Source organism: Sceloporus undulatus, chromosome 3 (assembly GCF_019175285.1).
Source record: "Sceloporus undulatus isolate JIND9_A2432 ecotype Alabama chromosome 3, SceUnd_v1.1, whole genome shotgun sequence".
NCBI classification, from domain to species: domain Eukaryota; kingdom Metazoa; phylum Chordata; class Lepidosauria; order Squamata; family Phrynosomatidae; genus Sceloporus; species Sceloporus undulatus.
This window is the reverse complement of record NC_056524.1, coordinates 17452175-17468313: the sequence shown is the minus strand read 5'-3', so window position 1 is coordinate 17468313 and position 16139 is coordinate 17452175. Positions and strand designations below refer to the sequence as shown.

The window sequence follows — 16139 nt, the reverse complement described above, 5'->3', positions numbered from 1 at the left end:
AAGAGGGCTTGCAAACGGAGGGAAAATGGGGGAAATGCAAAGAAGAGGCAAGGTTTGGAGATCGGCTTGCAAATGGAGGGAAAATGGGGAAATGCAAAGAGGAGAAAGAAAAGTTTGGAGATAGGATTGAGAAGGGAATCGCTCCATGCACACTCACACTGGTGCCTCACAGCTCTTTCAGCAAGCGCTGCCAAGGCACAGAGAGCGGGGCATCAGGGCTACTTTTTAAAGGAGCTTTATGAGCATTATTACTGTTTGTTACTGTTGTTGTTAACTGTCCTCCAGTCGATCTCAAGCCATGGTAACTGTATTGACCCTTGTATAATTCAACCCCAGATTTTAGGGTCAATATTTGGGCATAAATTCTCGACTTATAGTTGAGTATATATGGTAGCTGTTTCCATATACAACTTCCATTTCAGGAAGGGAGTGTGTGGCAGGAAGGGAGAGAAAGAGACTCTGTGCCCATATAGTGTGTTGGGGCGCAAAATGTACTTTGGTGTGTAAACATTATGCAAGAGTATGAAACACTGTGTAAATGATATACTGTAGTTTAACTTTTGAGATTTTAAAGAAAAATAATTAACTGAAGACTTACTTTTGAGAACTGTTCCCAGGTTTTCCAAAGCTGGCTCTTGGTCGCACCTCTGGAACAAGATGCTATATCATCTAATTTCAATTTGTCACATAGGCCCCATTCACACTATGAAAATAATCCGGGATGAATCCAGGTTATTTCCTTGGTGTTCACGCTCTTCCTGAATGCACTTGGTGCACTTTTTTGCAGGGGCTTCCAACCCCCCACTTAACCCAGAATATTTAATACTGGTGTTTTTTCTTCTTCTGAGTTTTCCTGAAAGATCCGCATTGATCTGCATCATTGGCAGTGTGAATCCATTTCCAGATCAATTTGGATCACTCACTATCCTTAAAGGGAATGGAGGCAGCTCCATTTTATCCCAAAACGATGGCACGTATGAATAACACAAGGATTAAAATGACACAGAGAGATTTGTGAATCCAAAACATAATGGGAACAACAATCCCGATATGCATCAACATGATGATCTGCATCTCCTCAGGACAAAAAAACTCAGTGTGAATTCCCCCATAGAGTTTGCCAACTTTTCCAGGATAACATGTCAAAATTGGGTAAGGTACAAGTGTTAAGCCGTCATGCCTGGAGGGCAAGTCTAGTCACTCAGTTTTGCAAATCCCTACAGAAAATTCAGAGCTTGGACGGTTCCTTTTCATACCCATAGCATGATCCTGCCACTGCTCAGTTGTGAATGGCTTCACCCCATCATTATATTCCTCTTTAAAAATTTACTTTTCAAGCTCTGATGTTTTCCCCCCAGCTGTACAAGTATTGTGTGCACCTACAGATAGATGCCCCTGACAGCATCTGCACATGATATCTGGCTACCTTAGATCAACCTCACAACAAAGTGCATTGTGGAACAAGCAACACAAACAAATCCAACCACACAGTCCATTCATGCAGCTGCTGAGTAAGGAATCCACTATATCAAAGACATTTTAAAAAAATTGTTTAGTACCTTTACTGAAAAACACTCTGAGTTCTCCTCCCTTGCAAAGGAAAACACTCCTTTACATGCATTCATGACCATAGTATAGAAGTCTAAAAAATGTTAGACAAAAATTGACCCCAAAAAACTGTTTTGATTTATCCATGGGTCAATATATGTACAGTGGTCCTTCCACATTCGCTGGAGTTAGGAGTGAAAGACCACTATAAATGGGGGAAAACTACAAATAAAAAACCCTATTCTTTTTACCTAAGAGAATACCTTTCTAAGAATCTCCAGGTCCTCCAGTGCAACTCTATGGTCAGCATCTGCCAGAGACTGATCATAGATTCATGCTGTAAGACCTACAAATGCCCAGAGGTGTTTTGTCTAGGAACTTATAGGTTCTCCAGCACAACGCTATGGTCAACTTCTGGCAAAGTTGTGCTGGTGGACCTAGAGATTGATAGAGAGAATGCAAATAATCGACTCTGCAAAAGTCAAAGCCGCAAATGGGATGGGCCAACTGAACTATAACCCTTTTTTTTTTAAAGGAACCATTTCCTTCTTTGAGTAGAGTGGCAAAATGCAAGAGCTTAATCCATCTCTCTGCCATGGTGCCACTTCTGACTTTTTTGAATGCGCAAGCGGGAAAATGGCATCAGAGGCACCTCTTTGATGATTCCCCTCAAAGGAGCACTGAGAGGAATTGGGCTCTGAAGGACTTGAAATAGACATTTGGGTATGTTTGTCAGTTTTTCTGGATTAATATGTGGGAACCAGCATGGTGTAGTGGTTTCAGCATTGTACTATGACACTGGAGACCAGGGTTTGAATCCCGGCTCAGCTGTGACACCCACTGAGTGGCCTTGGGCAGATCATACACTTTCAACCTCAGAGCACGGCAGGGTCAAACCCCCTCTGAAAAAACCTGCCAAGAAAACCCCACGATAGGCTTGTCTTAGATTCCCCATAAGTTGAAAACAACTTGAAAGCAGACAACAAGAACAACAAACATTAAAATTAAAGGCTATAATCAACAGTTGATGTAGTGCCCCTTTCTTTAATTTGCCTTTGCATCCCTTTTCATGTACGTACATTTTCTTCGCCCTCCATCACATCACACAGCCACCATTTACTGTAGTTTCCTTTCGGGTGAGAACAAACAGTTACACTTGCTGGCATTTTGTAAGTTTTTGATAGTTCTTGTTCTTCATTCATGACTAGAGGTACTGAGATCCAGTTTAGATACTTGAAATCTGAGAAGCTGAGGAACATGTACAGTCGCGCCTCGCCATACGCTGCCTTTTTATAGGCGGCTTTGAGCATAGGTGCTCAAAGCCGCCGGCGCGCGCGGGGCGGAAGGGGCGGCACGTCCCATTCAATTGAATGGGCGCATGCGTCTGTTGCGCCCTGTGCGCGCCCGCGCCGCCACGCACAAGCCCCATTGTTTCCAATGGGGCTCGAACATAGGCGGAATTCGCCTTACGCGGAGGGATCCGGAACGGATCCCCCGCGTAAGGTGAGGACCCACTGTATAACTTTAAGAGGATGCCTTTGTACTCAGGTTTTCTGTATATATTCATGTATATGTCTAGAAATTTTGGTCAAAAAATTGACCCCAACAGCCTGGGTCGACTTATCCATGGGTCAATGTAAGTACTGTACTTTTAAAAAAAGAACCATCCCTTGGTGAAAGGCAAGAGCATGGAAACACTGAACTCCCTCTATTCTCTCCTCTATGCAGCTTTTACTATGAGCACAAACAGTTAGAACTGCTGGAATTTTTTAAAGTTCTTTGGCATTGTTTTCCTTAGCTTCACCTTTCAAGTCCTTTGCTACATGCCCCTAAGTTTTACCCTTGACTTATCCTTGGGTTATTTCAAAATCTATCAGTTTGGCCCCCAAACATTTCCTCAACTTATATATGAGGTCGACTTATAGTCGAGTATATATGGTAAGTAATTTTTAGTCATGTAACCCAGTGGAATATTGTCTGATGGTCAGCAAATGTATGCTTACACTGGGCAAATATAGACCCTTCTCCCAAGTCACAGTTTATTGAAAGTGGTAGATATTTGGTAAGCCCACAAGGATAATTTCTCTCTCTGTTTATTAAGTCCAAATATATCATCTGACATGGTCCATGCTGTGATAAATGAAAACTCTGCAAATATCATCTGTAGTCAGACATTTTTAGGAGGTATTCTGAGGGAGGAATCGGATATTGCAAGTAAAGAAGATGTATTGGTTATGTGTATATTGGATATTGCAAGTACTATATATAGTCACAGCAAAATGTTATTTCTTTCTCTTTTTAAAAAAAGAGTACTAATATTCTGTTATATTTCTTTCTTATAAAAATTAATATTTTTTGAAACATGGTATGTGATTCCATGCTCTTTACAGCTATCATCCCCAAGCGATTTAAACATATTTTATCAAATGCAATGGGAGATCCCCCCCAGCTTATTTCCTGATGCTGACTGAACTTGAGCTAAAACATCCACCATTAAGATAAATGTCCTTGTTGGAAAGGAATCCTGACAGCTGTTTTAGAATTAAAGGGGGGCGGTGATGGTGGTGAAGCACCAAACTAAATAAATCATCAAGTTGCATTGTATGTTGCTGGGTATCATGCAACATATTGCAGTTAGATTTAATAAACCTACATACTCTGGATCAATAGAAGATAGGGAGGGGGGCTAGATCTTTTCTTTTGTAGTTTCCTTTCATTTGGATCTTTGTGGCTAAATGTGTGTGGCTGATGGATTTTGTATGGTGTAGCAAAATATCAGGAGAAAACTGTTTGTTCATTTATGTTTGGAAATAGCCTCCCTACATTTTTCTGGGACCTGTGCCTCCTGTTAGCAAAGGAGTTGTGCAGTTTTAACAAAAGATCATATGAAAATGATTAACTCTTCTCCCTCAAAACATATGGATGCTGTGTCTAGAGGTTGTTGCATATTTCAGAGTTTTACACAGAGTTTTCCCCCACTCTGCCAGTGGAAAAGTTTTCATTTTCCAAGGGAGCAATATTCTTACTCATATAAAGGTTCCCTCAGGACCACTTACTGTTTTTCCTCTGCAGAAGTGGTATTTCTGTAGAAACTGTATGCTATTGTGACTCAGCTACCATTCTCCTTGAGTAGTTTGTTTGTCAAGAGGAAAGAAACCTTGAAATTCATCCGAGTTTCAAACAGGTGTCGTGCATTATTGGGGGATGAGGGGGTTGGTTTTAGATTATTACTTTGAACTTTATATGTTTAAATTTTATATTTGTATTTTTTTATTTGTTTTATATTTTTTACGATATTAATTGTACAATTGTAATTGTTTCAATATGTTTTATATATGTTGTTAGCCGCCTTGGGTCCCACTTTGGGAGAAAGGTGGGATGAAAATAAAATAAAATAAATGTGATGGTGCCAAGTGAAGGAAAGTAGAGGACAAAAGGATTTCTCCTTGTTGGGGTGAGCACTAGAGGTGCTTTGGAAAACTGATGCTTTTTCAACAGGGACATAAGACTCAAGAGGCTGAAAGCATGTGTGGCCCGAATTCCTGTAGACACATGGCTCACAGCTTGTTGTCCAGTCAAGGCTGGGAATGAATTAGCCACACATCTAGGGATGCCATAACCCTGCGGCTCCTGTGACAATCACGCTTTTGGGGGAACCCCAGCCCGGTTCCCCCTAAATCCTGGGTTTGGGCCCGGCCTCCAGGCCGCTGCTAATGCGGCTGGCGCTGGCCAGCCACCCTCCTCTTCCTCCTCCTTGGCCGCACCACCCTCCTCCTCCAATCCTCCTCCTTCTTCTGCGCAGCTGCTGCGCCACCCATGGCACTTGCCCGGGCAGCGGCCGGCAGCAGCGTGCTCTTGACCCTCTTGCACACCCGCGCGCAGGGCTTAAAAAGGAGCGCGCGTCCCTGAAGGTGTCTGGCCAATTGCCGGAGAGCGGGTGCTGGCTTGTTTCCAGCCCCATTCTGCCATTGGCCAGTGAGCTTTGGAGGAGGAGGAGGAGGAGGAGGAGGACTGGGGAGGATATGCCTCTTGGCCAGGGGAAGGGAAAAGTGCCATTTCCTGGCGCGAAATTCAACCAACGATGAGGGGGAGGAGGAAGAAGAAGTAAGAGGAAGAAGAGGAGGAAGAAGAGGAGGATAAGGAAGAGGAGGAGGAGGAGGAAGAAGTAAGAGGAAGAAGAGGAGGAGAAGTAAGCAGAAGAAGAGGAGGAGGAGGAAGAAGAGGAGGATAAGGAAGAGGAGGAGGAGGAAGTAAGAGGAAGAAGGGGAGGAGGAGAAGGAGGAGGTGGGTGCCCATTTCCAAAGGTTTATTTCCCTCAAAGTGTCGTTTTTGTGTATTTTTAGTGCTTTTAATGCTAACAGGTCTGCCTAGTTTTAAAAATGATAGTGATGATGACGGAATGGAGGGGGGTGGTTTGGCCAGAAAGGGAAGTACATTTCTGCCATCTGTCTAGGAATAATGCAAAAATGTCCTCCATTTTGATCATGCCTAAGAAACATGCATTTATATTAACATTTTTTAAAAAACCATCAATTTTTTTCATGTGTCCTCCATTTTTATTTTAAAAAGTGTCCTACATTTGAAAATGTTGTCCTACATTTGTCCCGGTTTGGAAGTCTTGACTTATGGCAACCCTACACACATCAGATACCAAAATCAGTGGATGCTCACGTCCCATTATATACATGGGAATTTATATATTTAAAAAAATATATTTCAAGCCATTTATAATTATTATTATTATTAACCTTTGGATGGTTGAATCTGTGGATTAAAAAAGAAATCTGTGGATCAGGAGGGCCAACTGTACAACATTACCAATATCATGATGCTTGGAAGAATGTTTGGAAGACTGTGAGCCAAGGGGTGCCTGTCCCAAGGAGCTTACTCTCTGAATCTCAGGGAAGCTATATGCCATTATTCCGGCAAAATTACTGTTTTCCTTTCTTCCATCTGATCCCATCTTAACTACCTGTTCACCTTCAGTATTGCTTCAAGTAGCTAGCAAAACTTGTTGTCAGTTATACCATGGGTGGTCTTCTCAAACTATCTAGTGTGGCAAATGACAAGCTTCCTCCCAGTGTATTAGGGAGCAGTATCATTTTTAATGTGAAGTCGAAGGCTTTCATGGCCAGCATCCATGGTTTTTTGTGGGGTTTTCGGGCTATGTGGCCATGTTCTAGAAATTTTTTCTTCCTGACATTTTGCCAGCAGATGCTGGCGAAACGTCAGGAAGAAAATTTTCTAGAACATGGTCACATAGTCCAAAAAACCCACAAAAAACCAGTATCATTTCTGTGTCATTTTTAGTACTTTTGCATAGTTTCTTGGAAACTCAGCATGGACTGGCATGGAAAATTATTTTTTCTTTTCAGCAGAAAGAGACCCAGAAGTTAACTTCCAAATTGCTTCCTCCTGAAAAGGTCACTCCTGGGCCTAAAATATGCTCCCTCCTGCTAAAATACAGCCTTCACATCTTCTTGGGGGCATTAAAATATGAATTGATCAGGGTCACATGCAGTCCATGAACTGCATTTTCCCCACCTTCCATTACGTGTGTGTGTGTGTGTGTGTGTATTTGTGTATGTGTGTAGTGTGTATGTGTATGAAAGAGAGGTTTCAGTGCAAAATCGGTACTAAGCTACATACTATTACATAGATGATTGTTCTGTATTGTTATCAGGGTGCATTTTCCTTCTTTTCCTCATGTCTTCTCCTGTACAGTGAATGTCATCTGCAAAGTGTTACTGAGATGCTCAGAATTATTAAAACCTCATTGAAACTGCTCTTTTCTACATCCTGCTATTCTGGCAGAATGCAAAGATAGTTTTCATTTGTCCAAATGCGATCGGAAAGCATGGAAAACTCTCAAAGCTGCACTTACTGTAAAAGCGATGTTTTGCTAATGGCGGGTCAATTTTGATTTAGGCCTGTAATTTGGCATGGGGAAAAATACCTATCTGCAGTCTGAAGGACAGTAATTTCATGTGCTCTCCTAATACTCCTAGAATTGCCTTGCATATAACTAAAAGCTTTTTACCCTTGAAAATACAGAACCAGGGCAAAGAGATCATAATACTTCAATAGCACATAATGGGTTGCTGGAAACTTCTGTGATAGGCTACAAAAATTCGTATTCGTACACTGGAGAAAAGAAATGACTCTTTACAGCAAGCTGAGAATTACCTTGGTATCAACTCTGTTTCCTGGTGCAGACACAATTCTGTCAGAGCTAGATCATAGGGAGTATTAAGGTCCCCATATTGTCTTCTCTGCTTCTTTTGCCTGGGCAGACATTTTTCCTCATGTGAATCCTAGTGCAGCACTTACAGAACCTGTAACTAATTTCATAGTTTGCAAATATTTCTGTTTTAGATTCAGATTCCCATAAATCTCCAGCTGTAGTTTAAAAACAACAACCACCTAGCATTCCTAAGTTCTGCTTGTTGTAAAATAACAAAGGACATGCATGTGATTCCGTTTTGTAGTAGCTATTGGAAGATTTAAGTTGCATTAGACTTGTAACATAGGTCCAAAACACACAACAGAAAAAATCCAATTTGACACTTCATTAACTGTCCTGGCTCAGTGGTAAGGGAATTTTGGGAACTGTAGTTTTGTGAGACATTTAGACTTGTCTGTCAGAGAGCGCTGGTGCCACAATAAATGACAATTCCCAGGATTCTCTAGCACTGAACCAGTGTGTTTGGACAGGAGTCACCGGCCCTGTACAAAGCAGCCTAAAAGGCTGACCTGGAGGCAGAGTCAGGGTGTCGCGACCAGATGGTGCATGTCTTGGCTCTGCCCCCAGGATGCCATGACGCTGCATGACACTCCACACGGCGCAAAACATCATGGCGCTCCTCTGGCGCTGCATCCATACAACGTAGTGCCAAAGGAGTGCCATATAGCTGCGCTGCTGTGGCTATGGCACCCTCAAAAGACTGGATTGGAGCCACAGCATGATGTTGCCGCAGTCCCGATCCAGCTAGGAAAGGGGTGGCGTCCCTCCACCCCTTCAGGGCAGCCTGTCAAGCCCCTCCAAAAGCTATTCCTTCAAACTTCTTTGTCTCAGTCTCTAAGGTGCAAAAAGATCTCGCTGGTCTCCAAAACTGTAATGGCAATTAACTTTAGGGGGTTCTGTAACAATGACTTATGGCTTTTTGTCAGAAATGTTTTTGAAGTTCTGAACCTTACAACTGCAAACTTTGGTGACCTTGATAAATAAGAATGCAAAATAACAACAACAACTTGCAAGACGTGTAGTGGCTTTTTAAAAAAACAACAGTTTCTTGGATTGTACAAATAGCTGGCCCATCCTCTTTAAAAGTGGTCTGTGGACTCTGCTCATTATTATTGTTTTGATTGTTCTTATGCATCAGTCAGTTCTTTATATGATTCTTGGTTGCTTGTTTTCAGCTCTGGCATGCTAGTGGTCGTGGTCTAACTCTTAGGAGGAACCTGGTGACACAGTGAAGAATCTCTCACTAGAGGTAAGTGTGTCTTCCTCTCCCCATTAACATGCCCACCAAGATAAAGTTCATTGCTTCTCCCAAAGTTTCATATTTCTTGGTAATGTATCCCAAGGGCCTAAATACCCTAAACACATCTGTCTAATCTTGGAAGCTAAGTAGGGTGAGCCCTGGTTAGTACTTGAATGGGAGACCAGCAACAAATGCCAGGTACTTTAGGCTATGTTTCAGGGCAAGGAACTGGCAAAACCATCTCTGAATACTCCTTGCATAGGAAAACCATATGTAATTAATGGGCTGGTTATAAGTTGACTCTGGAGACCAGGATTTGATTCCCAGCTCAGCAATGAAACCCACTGGATGACCTCGGGCAATTCATATGTTCTCAGCCTCAGGGGAAGGCAATGGCAAACCTCTTCTGAACAAATCTGGCCAAGAAAACCCTATGGTAGGTTTACCTTAGGGTTGCCATAAGTTGGAAATGACTTGAAGGCACACAACAACAACAGCGTAAATCAACAGGTGACTTGAAGGCACATAGACACACAATACATCCCCAGAGAGCAAATTGGGGAAGGCATTTCATTCTGTAGGAAAGGGGTCAGAAATGTTTCAACAGGTTTGGAAGAGCCACTGTGGTGGCTACATTAAGCTCCTTACAGTACCCTACCAAACCTTCATAATTTTATTGCTTCCTTACATTACCCGTCCAGCCTGCATTTCAAGGTTCTGAAATTGAACACTCTAAAAAATGGACAAAAGGCTGAAAGGTTTTGTTGTTTCCCTTCTTTCAAATGTGTTCTCAAATACCACTTGTCTAAGCAAATCATAAGCTACCACATCGTAAGCACACACATAATCCTTTTGCCAAAATTTGTGAGATTCCTACACTGAGTAATAGTGAGACACTGAAATACAAGTGTGTGAAGTACAGTGTGGGGGCATTTTTGCCTCATTATTTTGAGGGGGCTCGGCCATTTTAGGCCCCAGAAAGCTTTTTTTAAAAATGAGAAGTGATTTCTGGTCACTTGGGGGCTAAAAATATGGCAGAAATGCCTCCCACAGTATTTTTGTGGTTTGTTCAAGATGTGCCCCCAAGGTCTCCTAGTGGACTAATACCCCCCCCCCCATTCTCCCATAGATGCCCATCCCTGTCATAAATGAACTCTGACTAGAAACCAAAATAACGAAACTCAGGCTATTGTACTTTCAACAGTCATGCAATGAGATCAGTCATTGTCAAAAATCATAATGCTAGGAAAAGTACAAGGCAGTAGGGAAAGGGGAAGACTATATTACACATGTATTGATTCAATCAAGGAAGCCAGGGCCTTGAGTTTGCAAGATCTGAGCTGGGCTACTGATGACCAGGAACTTTTGGAGGTCTCTCATTCATAGGGTTGCCATCAGTTGAAGTCGACTTGATGGCAAATAGCAAAAAGAGTTCACATTTTCGTGCAATGTCCTGTTCAAAGTGTAGTGACAGTCTACTTAAGACCAACTGCTAAAGGTTCTTGGGAAGTTTCTTGCTCAGAAATAAAGTTCCGGAAGAAGAATGCCTCAAAGCTTGTGGGAGTAAATCTTTTTTTCTGTAGTACTGTATCTGTGACAATGGATGACATCTGGACATGTTGGATGGGAAGCATTAATAATTTTTTTTGTTTACCCTGAGTAAGCAAGCATTCCCCTATGCACCATGCAGTTGGGCTCTTACCAGAGGGAGCAGTTGAATCAGTTGGGATCTCCATCCATGTTTTTTAAAAATGTGGACAACATCCAATAGTGGGGCAGGTTGCATGGTCTCTCTACCAAAAATGCCTCCAATATCCCTTGGTCTCCTGTATTTTTGAGCCATATCTTGCTTCTAGAATCCCATTTTGCTTAAGAGCAAGCTGACATGGAGAGCTTCCATATTATTTCAGATAAATTGTGCTGTGATGTCCTGCCAGGACTGATTGAATTTCCCCTGCATTTTCTTTCACATTGGTTCAGGCCTTAGATTATTTTAGTGTAGAAAAGTTCTTTGTATTAGTTTGTGGGAGGAGCTGTAGGATTCCCCTGCATTATTTCCAGGTTTGGTTTGCCCTTTCCCATGCTCTACTGTAGCTAGAGGTTTTTTGGTTTTGGAACAGTCTTTGCTGTGAGCAGGCAGACAGCTGGAAAGGGCATTTCTTACATGTTAGCCATTTCAGTTACCAGGTTTTAGCCATTTTAGTTACCATCAGCAAGAAAATAGAGGAATTCAGGAGCTGAAAGACCCTGCACCAGCTCCATTGAGTGAGGAGAGCAAACCAACATCAGACCCAGAAAGATGACATCCGGAAGATTGCTGAAACTGTAAAGTATCTTTTATTTAGAGCTGGGGAGGAGAAAACTCTTTATTTTTGTCCTTTAAATTAAATTTCCCCCCTTTTAAACTTTACATTCAGCTTCAGAGCCTTTTTGGGTAAAGAGTTTGATCTCACCAGGGTACCGGCGTTGCACACCCAAACCTGCCACCACCTTTAGTTGGGTGTGTCTTCATATGTGCGGTTGCAATTCCTATTGCAATGAGGATGGGGAATATCTCAGAAACAGGCTTGGAAGTGTAAGTGGCCTGGAATGCTAGTTGATGTGATATACATACCCAGAACTCTGACTTACTTCTTTCCTAATAAGCCATAGTCATAAGACAGGAGCAGATTCTGGCTTATGACTTTTTATTCTGTTATGCCCAAGATTGTAAGGGCAACCTGTTTATCCTGAGAGCGTGTAATGAAAACCTCTCCCTCCGTGGACCTATTCACAGCAAGGCTGAGAAAGACATTGAGACACCAAATTTGGTTTTAAACACCATGCATGTAACATTTATTGAATCACACAAGTAACACAAACATTGATTATCAAGAGCTCTTTCACTCACACATTCATACAATACTCACACACACTTTCCTTCCGCCGAACATTGATCAGTTGTTCTCGAAGGCTGGGGATGACACCGTTGCCGCGGTAGATGCCAACAAAATGGAGGTGAAAGTCCAGGGTCTTTATACTTTTTCTTCTCTCTGCCTCTTTGCTGCTGAAGTCTTGCAATATTGCAGCCCATTACTCAACTTCCTCTTTTGGGAGGACAGACAGGTTGTTCAGATCAGTCCGTGTTCAAAGCAACTCGTTCTGTTCAAAGCTCTCCATTGTCCTGTTAGTTCCTCATCATGGCGACTCAGGAGGTAAGGTTCTTCCCAGTCATAGTTCGTCACACCTGGACGGCACCCCACTTCAGCTTCCAAGTTTTCATACTTTCCTCGCCTCGGTTGCCAAATACCTTCATCACATCAATGCTTTGCGCGGAACCATCTTGTTTGGTCCTTTAGCTATGTTTAAAGCACAATTCCTTGGTTCTTCGGTTCTTCAGCTCTGGGTTTGAGTCAGAACTCACACATTCGTCTTACAATTCTTAGGAAAGGAGCAAACCACAGTTCCAGATTTGAATTTCACACTAAACAAATTTTGGATGGCGCATCTGCAGTTTGTTTAGTCACTACCATTTTTAGCAGTAAATTAACAGAATGGGCAGCATATTTCCTCATACACAGTAAGCCAAATTTTTAAGGAATTCTGGCTTATCTTTTCTTCAGCCACCCCTAGACTGTGGAATGACCTTCCAGAAGATATTTGACAGTTGAATAGGCTGCCTGAATATAAAACAGCATTGAAGACCAGTCTCTTCTGGCAGTCTTATCCAGATGATTTTTAAATTGTGGATTTAAAATGTGGATTGTTTTAGAATGCGTATGTCTTATTTGTCCTTTTAAACTGTTGCCTGTTTTAATTAATGTGTTTTACTTGATGTGCATTGTTCATTTGCTGTTGTTCTCTACCTCAATCCATGGGGAGAGGTGGGTAAGAAATAAATATCATCATCATCATCATCATCATTTTCATCTTGACTTGTGAACTGGACAATGTAACTTGTAGTTTACTTCTAGATACAGGAGACAAATATGGTTGCTAATGACATTAAAAGAACCTAACAACAATAGCACTTATATGCCTTTTTTTTTGAGGGTATAAGTTACTTTACATCAGTGATGGTGAACCTTTTCGGGGCCGAGTGCCCAAACTGCAACCCCAAACCCCCTTATTTATTGCAAAGTGCCATGTCCCTCTGGCTTTCTCATAACAAACTCTGGCAAACTCTGTGCCGGGGCGATGGCACATGTGCCCACAGAGAGGGCTCTGAGTGCCACCTTTGGCACGTGTGCCATAGGTTTGCCATCACTGCTTTACATATTTTGGTTGCACTTAGAACAGCCCTTAAATCTAGGCTGATGTTGTTATCCTGAAGGCTAGTGACTTACCTAAATACATGTAGTGAGTAGGTGGTTGAAGCAAGATGTAAACCAGTGACTTTTATTGTTCATAAATTTATTCAGCAGTTTAACCAATATGGTTAAACTCCCAAGCTGGAGTTTACTAGATTTGGTCAAGTTTAAAAGAGACTTAAGGATTTGTCTCCAAAACCCCTTAACTCCAACTGTGAAAGTCAAGCAATATGAGAAACTATTTGATATTTTGTGTTGAGATATCAAAAAGTCAAATTTCAGAACAGTGGCCTTTGATCCTATCAGCCCTCTGCTTTTATGGTGCAGTATTTCAGCTGTCAGCTGTGTTGATAATGTAAAGTTCAGTTCTGTGTATGTTGACTCAGGAGCAAGTTGCTTTGAATTCCATCAGGCAAACTCTCAGCTAAGTGAAAATATGGCTTCAGCTTTAATTTACCATAATTAGGTCCATATGAGAATAAATATTTTCGAGAGGCTCAAAACATTGCCATTCTGTATCTCTAGGTAGATGATGGTATCTTTGGAGAACAGAACCAAGCATTCTTTCTATTTGCCCCAACTGCTGAAAAAACGTATTCTACAGCAGCCTGTTTGTCAGTGTGGAGAGGAAGGATGAGTTGTGTCATTGTCTCATTTTCCTTGCTGTCTCAGATAACGCCAACAATAAATTACTACATTGACTATCAGTATAGCTTAATGGTGGAATATTAAACTAGGATCCAGAAAAAAATGGGTTTAGATTTCCAGTTAGCTATGAAGCTAACTGCGTGACTATGACAAACTGTACTTATAACCTTGTGAGGTAGGAAAGGCTTCCAAACTCCCAGTTTGTATTTATCAGAAGCAGTCTGCCACATCTTAGATTTTCATTTAATCAGTTCATGTATTCCTTTTATCACTATCCTTTCTTGGGAGATTTGGGGGAAACTCAAACAAGATTTTTTTTTCTTAAAAGGATGCAAATAAAAACTCAAAAAAGTTATAATATTATAACACAATTAAATTAAAACATTATATTCTTAAAACACAGTTAAACAAATGACAGTCAACTCTCCATATCCACAGATGATTTTATCCACAGATTCAAGCATCCACGGCTTGAAAATATTTTTAAAATGTATAAAATTCCAAAAAGCACACCTTGATTTTGCCATTTTATATAAAGGACACTATTTTACTACACCGTTGTATTTAATGGGACTTGAGCATCCATGGATTTTGGTATTGATGAGGGTGCCTGGAATCAAATCCTAGCAGATACGAAGGGCCCATTGCATAATACTGCAACACAAACAGGATAGCATCATTCCTTCATCAGCAGCAACCAGTTGAGCTAAATTGCCAAAAGCTTGACTGAATGAAAAGATCTTTGCATTCAAGGAGGAGGAAAATGGGAATTGGGGTCAGTCTAGGCTCCCTTGTTCCACAGCCCAGGAACAGCCACCCAGAAGGCCTTCTCTTACTGGAGAAAAAAACAACCCAATTCCTCTCCCCTATTTCTTTAGACTGAAAGATTGAGGATTCTTGGTCATTAGCCAGCTAACCTGTATCTGTCTGAAAGTCCCTCTCGTCACCTTCTTGTTACTTGGGTTCCAATTTGTGATAAATTTACAGTCCTAGCATGCAGATTTAGCATCAATAATCCACTTTAACACTCTTAAGTATTAGGTTTTCAGGATAATTAACATGGGAGAATGAGCAAGCAGCTTAATCTATTTTATTAGTCTAAACCAAGGGGAGACAGAAACACACACACACTCCTCTTAGGGAGCATCATAGACATCTCTTTGACTAGGCGCATAACTTACCATAAATATTTCATGTAAGACATTTCACATCATATGCATCTTCATCATATTTGTCATAGCAGACATTCACAGAGAGACAGTTGTATAGTCTAACACTTGAAAGAAATGGAGCATTTATATCTCTTCCATGGAAGAAGCACACAAACATTTGTATCTTTAACAGTCATCTGTGGAAAATAATACCCTTCCACAGCAATTTACCTTTTGAGATAAGAAATACATATTTTATATAGCCTAGTTCATATTTAGAGAAGAGGTTCTCTATCCTTCTTTCTTAGCAGCGTGTTTGTGGAAGTAAAAGGAGAAAATACAGGATTGAGTAGAAATGGAAATGCATATTCTTGAACAGGGCATGGCTGGCTTACTAAAGCCCTGAAGAACATTGCCATGTTGCCAAATGCTATTACGGGTGTCTTTTATTGTCCATATTTTACTAATAAAGAGCAGAAGACTATGTGCCCTGTGATTTGTGTGTGTGTGTGTTCAAGATGTCTGGCGACTTATGGTGACCCCATGAATTTCATAGGGTTTTCTTAGGCAAGGAATACTCAGAGATGGTTTTTGCTTGGTCCTTCCCCTAAAATATCATTTACGGCACCTGGTATCCATTGGCAGTTTTCCATCTAAGTACTTACCAGGGATGACCCTGTGACTTAGCCCTTGACTAAACTGTTTTGAACCCAAGGCTAAGTGAAAGGCATTACTAACTGAACTGTGTTATCTGCAAAGGATGTAGCATAGCATCAGAAAGGAAGGGTAATTAAATACTGGACCTTTTCATCTAGGAGGTTAAAGAAAAATTGTTTGGGTCAAGTGATGACAAAATAGGAAACAACCTTACCCACAGCCAATAGAGTAAATCCTTTTTAAGACTGGGTTCTGTTCACTTTCTGTTGACCTGAGATGTCTGCATGGTTAAAACTATCAGTGGTTAAAAACAGAGAAGCATTTTTAAAAGAACTGAAAGCATTTTAAGAGCAGCTTTCCTT

At 41.3% G+C, this 16139-nt stretch overlaps 1 long non-coding RNA gene across 1 annotated transcript in view; it reads left to right on the top strand.

Annotated features, from left to right (window-relative positions):
* Positions 1-16139, top strand: part of LOC121926767 — a 74385-nt gene that overhangs the window by 50148 nt on the left and 8098 nt on the right. The window contains exon 2 of the long non-coding RNA XR_006103085.1: positions 8968-9041. This is a non-coding gene — a long non-coding RNA (uncharacterized LOC121926767). The remainder of the gene's footprint in view (positions 1-8967; positions 9042-16139) is intronic.